Source organism: Excalfactoria chinensis, chromosome 1 (genome assembly GCF_039878825.1).
Source record: "Excalfactoria chinensis isolate bCotChi1 chromosome 1, bCotChi1.hap2, whole genome shotgun sequence".
NCBI lineage: Eukaryota > Metazoa > Chordata > Aves > Galliformes > Phasianidae > Excalfactoria > Excalfactoria chinensis.
In genome coordinates, this window is record NC_092825.1 from 117,875,964 (window position 1) to 117,888,205 (window position 12,242).

At 39.3% G+C, this 12,242-nt stretch overlaps 1 protein-coding gene across 2 annotated transcripts in view; it reads left to right on the forward strand.

Moving 5' to 3' along the window:
• Nucleotides 1–12,242, forward strand: part of MID1 (midline 1) — a 232,209-nt gene that overhangs the window by 58,848 nt on the left and 161,119 nt on the right. The window contains exon 1 of one of the 2 annotated variants that reach the window (XM_072360736.1): nt 8,788–9,015. The exons of the other annotated variant lie outside the window; for it this stretch is intronic. The gene's annotated coding sequence lies outside the window, so the exon portion shown is untranslated. Of the gene's footprint in view, nt 1–8,787; nt 9,016–12,242 lie in introns of those variants that run through there. 2 annotated transcript variants of the gene reach the window in all.

Here is a 12,242-nt window from a genome sequence, read left to right on the forward strand (position 1 = left end):
CAGGTATTGACAGTGAAGTGGAACAAATGCAAAACCAAGACTAGAGCTTCCTAAAATGGAAAATGGAAACTGAGGAAAGACATTTCTGCCACTGTGATTTATTTATTTTTTAATGCAAAGCAACGCGGGATTAATTTATAGGGTAGTGTTATTTCTCCAGCAGACTCTCCATTATTATTATTATTATTATTATTGTTATTGTTATTATTATTATTGTTATTATTATTGAGAGATAATAAATGCTGTTGCCAAAACACAACTGAAATGAGAACTCCTGACAATGCATTTTAAGTCTGGTAGGCCTGAGAGTAAACTGAGCTGCCCAGAGAGAGCTGGTGAAAGGGTTTCCTTGCTGTAATTGTAATAAGGGAAATTTAAAAACCACAATCTTTTTCAAGTCAAAAATGAACAACTGAATATTGTCTTAAATATTTTTTCCTCTTCTTGGCATGTCTTTGGGCAAGTGGCAATATTGGGCTTGGGACACAGATGCGATTTCTGTTATGTAAGTGAAACTGTTGTTTCTGAACTCTTCAGTCTGTTAATTCAAAATCTGTATTTGCAGACCCTTTGCACTGGAATGCTAAGAAAACAAAAACATAAAAGCTAGGAATAAGCCATGAATAGGGATCAAATCATATAATCTATTCATTTCTGGTATTATGCTTTGTATGTAACGATACAGTTGACACGCTCAATATGATTGAAAATGTAGTTGATTATTTTATGCAGTGTATCATCACTCTTTTTCTCTATGTAGTATTTACTCCAGAAACGTGGTCATTCTCAGACTGGCATGCTGTTTTAGCGATTAAAATATTAATAAGCATAACATAACATATTTTAAAGAATGTCAGGGGGTTGGAGGGGAGGTAATAACATCTATGGTTAGTGTTAAGCTTTCCTCTGAAAACTAAGAATAATACCATTATTTTTATCTGATATTATCTTTTTTGGTGTAAGGAAAATACAGATTTCAGGCCCAGCCCTTATATATCTTGCTTATGTAATATGTAAATCCTAATAGTTTTCTTTCTTGAGGCATGCTGGCAAGTCTATCTACTAACTGACTTTACGTCTGAAGGATTTGTGCTTATGATGGTGCTCACAGTTTTACACGATTTAACCATAGGAGGGAGCCTCTCCTCTTTCAAAGTTGCGCAGGAAGATGCAATCACGGGCATTTGGAGGTTTCTTTAAAACAGATACTTGCATCTTCTGACCAGTTTGCATTTCAAAGTGTAAGTGTGCCTTTCTCCATGCCCACTTCACAGTGAATTTATTTACAGAGAAGCCAGGTCTGCTTGTTCCAGAGGGTTGGGCAGAAATGATAAAACCCCGCTCCCAACAGTGTAAGACTGTCCTAATATCTGAACATGAACAGTATTAGTTATTTTCTAGAAAGTAGCTGGGTTGCATAAATATCTGCCACTACCCCCCACCCACCCCCCCTTAAAAAAAACAACCAAACAACCAAATAAAAAACATAGTGGTTGGAGAATCTTGAGAAAAAGAATAACTTAAATATCTTAAATCTAAATAGGCTAATTCGTTTAAATTGCCAGTGATTTCATTTTCATTATGAAATTAGAAGGAATCTACCCCTAAAGTTTTATGTTGTCAGAAATGTTTTCCCACGTTACTTATGCTTGATGATTCAGCTCATGTCTGAGCTCATGGTGAGCAGATGTGTTAACCATCAGGCCTTCTATCCTCTTCCTCATCTTACAAGTCTGAGGTTAGACACTAAGGATGGAGTGACTTCTGCATAAGAGACAGGGGTTGTTGCTGTAATACCATGGAATGAATGGCACTTGGGATGCCCAGAGTGACCTCACAGGAGGTGCAAGTAGGAAAATGGGGTCTCACAAAGCTGCTTTTCTAAGTTTATCCCCTCATTATTTCAATCCTTGGCCATATTATTGCTTTCTGAATCCTCTGTGCTAAGTATATACTCTGAAATCTATCCTGGATAGCCACAGGTTTACCTTACATTATTCTGAACAAATGAAAAATCCCACATTTTCTCATAGCAGGAGCAGTGCATGGTATTAACAGAGGCATTTCTCACACCTAATATTCTACTTTCCTGGTGTATGTTATTGGATAATATCCAGATAAAGTCATACGTTATTTTTTCTTGTCACGTGAATGTGATGATAACTGCTAGGAGAAATATTTAACAAAGGGGTAAATCTGCAACAGTGCTAAAGTTACAGATCATCAGTACAAATTCTTGTTCCTAGAAATGACTTTAATGTAAGGAGTCTGATTAACTATAAGATGTTGACAGTGTTGCTTGCAGTAGTTTGCAGGGTGTTTCCCACCAGTTATACCATATGTCTGTATGCCACTTTATTCCTTAATTCTCCTCCATCTTCACAAATACACCCAAATTCATTACACTAATTTTCTTTTGTTTTGGAAGAAGTGGGCAAAAGTACTGCTGTGTAAATCATTGTGCATATGCTTTCACTGTAGTAATATCCATAAGATTTAACTGGAGTTGGAATTCCACTGAGCTGCAAAGTTCTGAAATGCAAGGAAAATGTATGCTTCTCCTCCAAAGAACTTAACAGCCCAAGGCTTGAAGCCTAGGAATTTCTATGCAGATGTTAGTCTTTAAACACAGAAAAGGCCACAAAATCTCAGTGGTTGGGCTTTCAAGGTCCTTTGGGCTTCTCCATGCCTGTGTTCCTGGATCTGAGTCTGTCTGTAGCACAGTAACTTGTGAACACCGTCTCTCATGTGTGTCCAACTTCCGGCTTGCCTGGGCCACACTGAATGAAGGAGAATTATCTTGGGCCAGATATATGTGGGTTGCTCCAGAAGTAATGCCTCCTACTTGTTTCCATGGAAACTGTGACCAATATGAAGACCACAATAACACTGTTTGATAGAACAAATTCTCAGCTACACAATACTCTTTTTCAGCATATTCACCACCATTAGCTATGCATGTTCACCAGCAATGGACAAGAGCCTGCATGCTGTGCTCGTCAAAACCTGAACCAGCAGAGGTGATCCACTGTCAGTGTCACTACTGAAACGTACCACCCACCCCTCACTGTGTTCACACCCACTGTTTGATCTCCATTAATGTTCAGCAAGCATCATTGAATCCTAGTGAGCCCCCTTTTTTCCCTTTGCTTCATACTCACACCCATGTTAGACACCATTATGTCAGACTGGCCTGCTGCTGCCTGTATCACACAACAACAAGATTTAATGGAATATTGGTGGGAAGCTTCAGTCTTTACTAACATACCACCAACACCCACCTTCAATGTTGCAAGCCAACATAACAAAATAGGAAGCATTACTTTTGGAGCAGCCCTCATAAGGTATATAATATAGTTTATATATATGCAACAAAACTTTTAAAATTTAAATTAGAACAGTAAAAAAGAGCAATCAAACCAGAAAACCAGTGAGCTATGTGACCTTGCTTTTGTGAAACGTGCACATCACCCTAGTTTGATGGCAGTGGTTGCAAGGTATATATTAGAGATTTTTGATGAAACGTAACTTTCTGTACTTCATCCATGGAAACATTTGTTCACAAACATACATACTGCCAAAAGCAACGGCATGAATAACGTGTGGCTGGGAAGTGAGGGCTACTTCTTTCTTATAAATGTCTGGTAAGAAGACATAATCAGATTTTTGAGTTAAATGTCTGATTGCAACTGCAAATTTACAAAAAATCATATTTTTTTTTTTTTGCAATCTTGAAACCTATTCTCAAATTCCTGTATCAGAATGGAAAGTGCAACTGCATAGTTATATATATATGTATTTTTGCTGTTCATAGGGTTGCATTTAGCCAACTTAACAAAACGCATAGAATTATTTGCCATAACTTGTCTTAGCACTGCAATGCTCCCCGTGTCCTTGTTTCGGCCCAGACTGTGTTAACAGCACACCACTGTGTGATCATTGCTAAGCAATGGTTGCACACCTGTGCTGGGCCTCTCAGCAGAGCAGAGCCGCCACCATAGTGGTGCAAGGCAGTGAGTGGCTACACTGCAAGCTGTGCCAGGCCGCATCCAGCCCACAGCCACGAGCTGGACATGTCTGTTGTATCTGACCAATTAAAGAGAATGCAGGGAAAGTCCACAGCAGTCTGCAGCTAATGCAAGAGTGAAGAGGAGAACACAACACCTCCAAACTGCACAGCAGAAACACAGTTTTGCCTGCTGTTGCTGGGGCCTTGTTATTCCCTCCTGGGCCCAGGTGGCCTGCTCATCACTGGGCTGGAGAAAGGGCTGCATTACAGGGACCCTTTCTGTCCACAAAAGAGCAGCACCCAACTGTCCAAAAGAATAGCATTGGCTTATTTCTGACCAACCTTTCTGTGACCAGCATGCACCAAAAATATGGAACATGTTTTCCATCCCATTTACACAGAGTGACACCACTCTGCTCCTTGTGGGAACTGCTGTGCTCCTTCCTCTTTGAACAGAGAAGGTATGAAGATCTAAGGTTTTACAAACTACAGGCTGCTCTTGCCATTTGCTGTTTTTATCTTTTCTTCTATCACACTTCTAGGAGGGCTAACACATTTACGGAGGTTCACAGGCTAGATGAACATGCTTGTCGGCTGACATGCTTTGAAGTGTTAAGCCAGATACCCTCAGCTTTACACATACACTGCTAAAGTAAATCCAGCTGCACTGCTGAATCCTTACTTTCATCCAACTCAGGGAAAAAAAAAGGAAAGCAAAGAGAGAGCAGGGTTAGACTGAACCTGTGGAGATCAAACCCTTGACAAAGGGAAGCACCAACTTGGGTAAAGTTGCAGTTGTTGCTAGAGTGACTCTGTAATCATCCTTATTTCTTATTTCTTATCCTTTTAACCAGCTATTTATTTATTTTTACTGTTGTTTTTTTTCCCCCCTTCACTGCTGACCATCCTTCTCTACCTTTCTGCTCTTCCACTTTCAAATCTGACAGTGCAATTGCTTCCTCAGAATGTGACGTAGCCGAAGACTGTCTCTGCATTTCAACATACGTATGTTGTAGGCTGGCTGGGCATAGGACATTGAACAGCTTTATCCACGAATAGTAAAGCTGTAATATTAGTTGACTACATTAAAGTGTTTTTTAAAAAATATGCTCTCCAGAGCATCTGTTGGCTATTTATGCAGTTTACATTTCTTGATCAAAGTTGCATAATGTGTGTACCCCTAAAATATGCATTCATGTATAAGGATATGCTGCACCCATTTTCCACATTCCCTTTATGAAATGTCGCTTTTGTCTGAGGAGAAGGTAAACATGCAAAATCAAAGAAAGGCACTGGATTGCAGTCATCATTCACAGCCATGATTCTCAAAGACTTTAGCAAACTTTAAAGTTTCTTTTTGATGGCACCTTTTCCAGTGCATTTGTCTGCACCATTCTAAACGTGGAAAAGTTGATTTCAAATGTGCTTACAATTGCTATGAAAAATGCAGGGCTATTATCCAAATAACCTTGCTTTCTGCTTTTTGTTAATCCAAGAAACACTGAAAGAGAACAAATGCTACTCAAATAAGGTTTCTTTTTTGACAGATGATACAGATAAAAAGAGGACATGACTGAGAGCAAGTGAAAAAAAAAAAAAAAAAAAAGCAAAAACAAAAAAAAAGCATTGAAGCAGAGTGTGTAAACCCAGTGATATATCCTAAAGCTCAAACTTCCTTCACTTCCTTCAGGCATTTGTCATGTGTTAGTCTGAAGATTATGTTCTGTTACAAGCATGAGAAAAATGAGTTCTTCCAAATTTTCAGTGCTTGCTGCTTTTAGTATTATGTTCTACTGTGAGATTTTTTTTTTCCACACACAAACTCATTTTAACTGGTTTCCAGGTACATGGATAGCCTTGTAAGACTTTTTAGAGCTCCTTTTGGTAGTGGCTATCATAGTTTGCTCAGTGTGGGATGGCATGAACTTTACTATTTAAAGGCCATAAAGTAGTCTGTGAACAGGGTTTTACTGTTTATAAAACATTTAATGTATTTCCTTCCTTACAAATGGGAATGTTGTCAGATTGTTAAAACAGACACAAGGAAACAAAGACAGCCATTTAGTTGCTGCAATTAGGAGATAAATGATTCACAAATACGTCTCTTAAAATTCTATTTAGTAAATGAAATTCATGCTACAAGACTTGCATCATGCTAGATTCCTACTTAAATCCCCAGATTGGGATACTGAAAGCAAGAGGTAGTTTTAAAGAGGTTCCAAGAACCTCCCCACCTTCCTCTCCCCCAAAAAGCAGCCAGAAAATATCACGTAAATCTGAGTAGAATTGGTTAAACAGAAGGTAACTGCAGACATACATGTACATGAATCTTAGATTTTGCTTCTGAGGGAAGTATCAATTACTCTGACTTCTCGTTGTATCTTTTCATATTTTCATGAGTTGGCACTAGCTGGGCACTAGCTCACAGAAATGCTATAGAATTAAGAATACTGATAAATATTGAAGTACATAAATGCCATTATCTGAAACAGACTGAATCTTCATGGAAAGACAATGTATTTTTTGACTCACATTCATTTATACATTTTTGCTACTGTAGGTACTTCCTGTATATCTTTTAGGCAGAGTTATAAAATCCAAAATGATAACAACATAAATTGTGTGACTACAAATACAAAATATTTTAACACTTGATCTCAAATACAGGGTAAACTGTAGATTAGTCCTTCTTCTCAGAAATAATATGTCAGAGCACGAGGCACAGTATTGTGGAATAGGAAAGATTTGGCTTCTGACCAGAGACGACTTTGTGCCAGGTCATTTGGCCTCAGCATCTGCCCATAAAATCAGTGATTTGATGCCCTCTGGTATTATCGTAATGAACCCATCAGAACTGATGAAAAAGCAGTAACAAAGGCATAAAGATATTAGTAGTCTGTGTTCCTCCCTAGGGAAATAAGAGGCTGAATTCACATTTTAGGATATTTGTTAATGAGCTCAAGCCTACGGAGGGTGGAGCCTCGCATTTCAGAGCATTCATTCATCAACTTCCTTTTCCAACTTTTTCATGAAAAGGCAATTTGTTATTTGCAAATACTTTGCAAATACTGGCAGTTTTTTTTATGTGGAATAGATGAATAATCTCATAAAAAGGCTTCTGAACTCATTTTAGCAGAGAACCTACATTCAAATACTGAAATAGTGGGTATCCACTTATTTTATGATAATTGTTGTATAATGAATAAGACAACCTACTGTAACAGGCAGTTCACAGCACTAAGGCTGTTGTCCAGAAAAGAATAGCTAAAGATTCCTGTTAAACAACTAAATTAGCATAGTTAGAGTAATATTCACAAAATTCACAGTTCAAGTGTTCTTTGACCATAACTGAAACCAACACAATTTCCCTTCCCTTCCCTTCCCTTCCCTTCCCTTCCCTTCCCTTCCCTTCCCTTCCCTTCCCTTCCCTTCCCTTCCCTTCCCTTCCCTTCCCTTCCCTTCCCTTCCCTTCCCTTCCCTTCCCCTCCCCTCCCCTCCCTCCCTCCCTCCCTCCCTTCCTACCTTCCTACCTTCCTCCCTTCTTACTTAAGCTATCATTTTGACACGAGCATTGGCATCGATTCCACTCCTTTGAACCCCTTTCTTATCATTTTCTACACCCTATCCTCAGCAAAACTGGAAAAGGATTCCCCCAGCTTCAAAACTTTGTGTAGGAAAAAGGTGTTCATAGTATTTCTTGTGTATGTCTGCTTCATTCTCACTGTTAAAGTGACCTGGTATGGTGGCAGATCTTCCTCTGCTCCTCTCTCCTCTTTCAGCTAAGCAATAATGGGGAGACAGAGCCATGAAGTCACAACCCATATTGTGAAAAAAAAAAAGATCTCATCCATCAAACTGTCACTTCAGTTTTCTGTCCAGGGTCACAGAGGAACAAAGTCAGCTTGTGTCAGGTTGAAATAGCATTGGTAAGTGTTAGTGTGTGTGAAGCTGGTGGTTTGAAGTCTATTTATTTTGTTTGAAAGGCTCAAACAGCATGCTGCCGAGTAGGAGAACAAGCAGGAGGAAGTCTCCTTATAAATTATTGGTGGAAGGCTTGCAGCCATCATTTAAGACGTGAAATTATGCCATCTGCTTTTCTAGGTCTTTGATTTACTTAGTGGCAGCTGTCTAGTTCTGAGTTTCAGCATATCACACAAAGGTAAAATGCCTTAAAACCTAATATGACAACAGCATTTTCTTAACAAAGATTTAAAGCTTTCTTGAAAATTAGAGAATATGTAGGGGACGTTATCTCAGAATTCATGGCATGCTTTCAAGACAAATTAGATGGAAAAAATGCTGTCTCTTTTCACACAAACTGGGAACGTAGATAGAAATCTTCCATTGTGAAAAACGCAGGAGTTTGTTCTGATCTTATCTATCCAAAGAATTTCAGGGAGGTGCTGATGTTTTTATATCGCTTTTAACTTGGTGATTCCTGATGTTATTAATTCCTTGCCTGTCGGGCTCATTCTTTTTTGCTTATCAATTATCTAGGGGGAACATCTTAGTTGCCATTCTACAGTTCTCAATATTTAAGTTTTATTCACATGTTCTTTGTTTAAAAAAAGAAGAAGAAGCTGCCTTAGGCCCATCAGCAGCTTTAGACAGTCAAGCAGCTCGTTTAGAAAAGGTTAAAATAAAAAACACAATAATAATAATAATAATAATTAAAAGAAATAGGCTGTGAGCAGCGTGGTGTGGGTGCCCGCGGGGGTGTCCGGGTGCGGCAGAGCGCAGCAGGCTCTGCCCCCACCCCCGGGAGAGCCGCTCGCGCTGAAGTCATTTGGTGCGCGCTGCATTTTGCTGTGCGAGGATTAGGGAGCAGGAGAATGGCTTTGTGAGGAAGCACGGAGAGAGGGAGCCGGGAGAGGCTGCTGCGAGGGGCCGGCGGACTTCAGCCTTTCATAGTTCTTTCAGTCAATTCATTCTGGGAGACCAATTGCATGCGCTCCGGCAGCTGGGGGTTTTGTTTCCCTTTCAGCTGTATACTGTAGGAGAAGCTGGTAAGGTTATTTCTTCTTCTTCTTTTTTTTTCTTCCCCCTTGTTGTACTGTTCCACGATGCTATTGTAATTGCTTTATTGAAGCGGCCGTTGCGTGGGGAAGGGAAGTTGGTTAATGATGCTGAGAGTCCCCACATTGTCTCTGCTTTGTGCAGCTGCTCAGTTTGTAGGGAGGCACTGTTTACAGTAGAGAGGCTGGTTTCCATCGAACAACTTTGCTGTTATTTCTCTAAAGTTGTTTCAGCCTTTCTTTGGGTGAAGCTAGGGAAATAAACAAATAAACAGACTTGGCTGTTTGGAAATGGGTGCATTTCTAGAGGCTGAAATTTATTGAGAAAGCTGTTCTGCCTCCGAGTTTCAGATGTGCCTTCTTTGATGTTATCAGATTTGTCACTCTTCTGGACCAGTTCCAAAACGAGGTTTTACATGAGAACCTCCTCTCACAAATCTTTTCTTCGCACTTTCAGCAGGGACAAGATAGGTCACTTGAACTGGTCGCCAAAGAAAACACAGCAAAAATGTATCTGTGGAAGGTGGAAGTGTTTGGGGGAAGGAAAAGTCTGTGGGGAACACTGTAATTCTCTGGAATTAAAAATAAATGAAGGGACATGAACTCTTGGCACAAATTTTCATCAGAATGCTCCCAATAATTGTAAGATGAAGCATGTGGTAAAGGGGAAAATGTAAGGACTCTCTCAGATAATCCAAGATGCACAGGTGCATGTCCTGTCTAACTGCACCTCTCCGTAGAGGGAGTTACCAGATTTACCCTCTTTGGGAGAAAAAAGAAAAGTGAAAATCAGAAGATGCTGCCTATCCTCTCCCTTTTCCCTCTCCTTGTTGTTTTCAGAATAGTGACTTGTGTTTGTCTGAGTCTTTTCTTTCCTTTCATATTATCGTGGGAAACTTTAGCTTGAATTGGTTGGATATACGTGAGCACAGCTTGGGGCATACCATGTCTATTCCGCAGGCGGGCTATGAAAATCCTCCTTGTGACTCAGATGGATTGTGAAGGCCATAATTATCAACAAAAGTTTCTTTTGTGGCCATTCAAATATCACAAACAAGGTAAGGGGGGATGATTGACAACAGTTACACTACTGATTGACAGGAAACCAAAAACTTGGTCTGTGACTTAGCATGTTGGTTTTTCAGGAAGTGCTGACCTTTTTCACCATTATTCTGTTCTTTCTGGTGGACTATTCCTAACTCCCCTATTGAGCTAAACTGTCTGTCTAAAATGCGTCTTTGTAGTTACTGCCTATCGTCTTTACATCTCTTTACAATGATATGCTTATTTGTTGATGCTGAAACAAAATTGAGAGATGCATTATAATCAGACCTCCATGAAAGAATGTGTATCTTTTCTATGCCTTACATGCTTAACTATTGATTTCAGCTACAGATTTCACTCTTATGAAGTAATGAAATGCCACATCCAAATCCCACAAATTTACACTCAGTTCTAGCTCCTAATAATGGAATGCCCAAGGATATCAATGTGGTTACTCATGTGAGCAAAGATTTGGAGACTTGTTTCCCATTCGTGAGTGAAATGGTTTAGGAAGTGTGCAGTTACTATGGTTCTCATTTGGCTTAAAAACAAAAATCTCCGTTAAAACAACCACTAATGAGATTTGTTGAAGGGGCCCAAGGATAGGCAAATTCCCCGATTTAATACAAGGATGTGGTAGACTCTTGACAGCAGTGTTTCAAGAAGAATGATAAAAATGTTCTCCCTCTTTACTTTATTCACAGTTTTAAAAACACTGGAAGCATATTTCATCTCTCTGCGTTGCACCACTAGATACTGCCATGACCCTTGAAATAACAGTGCAACTATGACTTATTCCTCCCTTTGAGAATAAAAGTTAATTTTGTCTGGTCTTTACCATGTAATCATCCCAGCTGCTGGCAATAACTGCCAGTTATGACAAATTGCACCAAACTGATTTTTTAGGTTAGATTTCTCCTGGCCTTTCATAGACAAAGGTGCAGTATCTCCAGTGTGCACTGTTTGTTATTTTCATATTCTTGGTTTCACTGCAAACAAAGAAGGCATGATGTGTTCCCTGGTCATTGATAAACCAATTAAGGTTCCTTGGTTCCTCTCTTTGCTGGAGAAATTTATTTGGTTCAGTGTCTCTAAACTGTTCAATAGCATCTTCTAATTTATAAAGGGATGTATTTGTTGCTACTTCTTTCTAGTTTTCACAAATTCTGCATTTCCAAATATGATTTGGAGGGGGTGGAGGAGGGGAAGGTGATTGGACTCACAATCAGTATTAGATCTACTCACAGGGATGATAATGGGGTCACAATGAAATAGCTGAGCAAGGGAATCCTAAAATTAACTGTCTGAAATAGTAATGATGCTATCTTAGCATTTTTCTTTAATAATGCAGAAATGCATATACTTTTATGAGGTGACTGTTGTTGCAAAAAGGTCTTCTAATTGCAAATGGAAGAACACAACCAGCCTCACACTTGTGCATAACGAAATAATTCTTGGCTATAAATATCTTTTAATGAATTAAAGCAGAACAAAATTATCTCCAAAGATGTAGGGAAACACATCTAAATAAACCTAACTTCCATTTACTCATAAAATTAGAGCAATCTAAACATATTCCAGCAGCCATTAGCTACCTACTATTTGTCACAACTAGAAGGTATAGACAGATGGAAACTGTAATATTGCTTCTTGAAACATACATCATTCTAGGAAAGAAATCATAAGGTTGGAGCTGCCATATTGGTGCTGCGCTGCAATCTGGTGATTTTTTTTTCATGGTCTAGATGTCATATAAAGACTACATAGCATCTCCTCCAAATTGTGCATGTTTGTATACTACATACATACTTACACATGCATATATAAATATGCTTATATATACACTGGAATTTATAAATATGTAATTGGTGCACTGTTTTTATTGCTACTCTTTATTTGTATTTGCTTCACTGCAAGATAAGCAGTGTGATAAGCACAATCCTCAGCACAAGAAGGACATGGAGGTACTGGAGCAGGATAAGCACAAGATAAGCACAATCCTCAGCACAAGAAGGACATGGAGGTACTGGAGCAGGTCCAGAGAAGGGCAACGAGGCTTGTTAAGGGCTTGGAGAATCAGCCCTATGAGGAGAGACTAAGGAAGCTGGGGCTGTTTAGTCTGAGGAAGAGGAGGCTGAGGGGAGACCTTATTGCTGTCTTCCAGTACCTGAAAG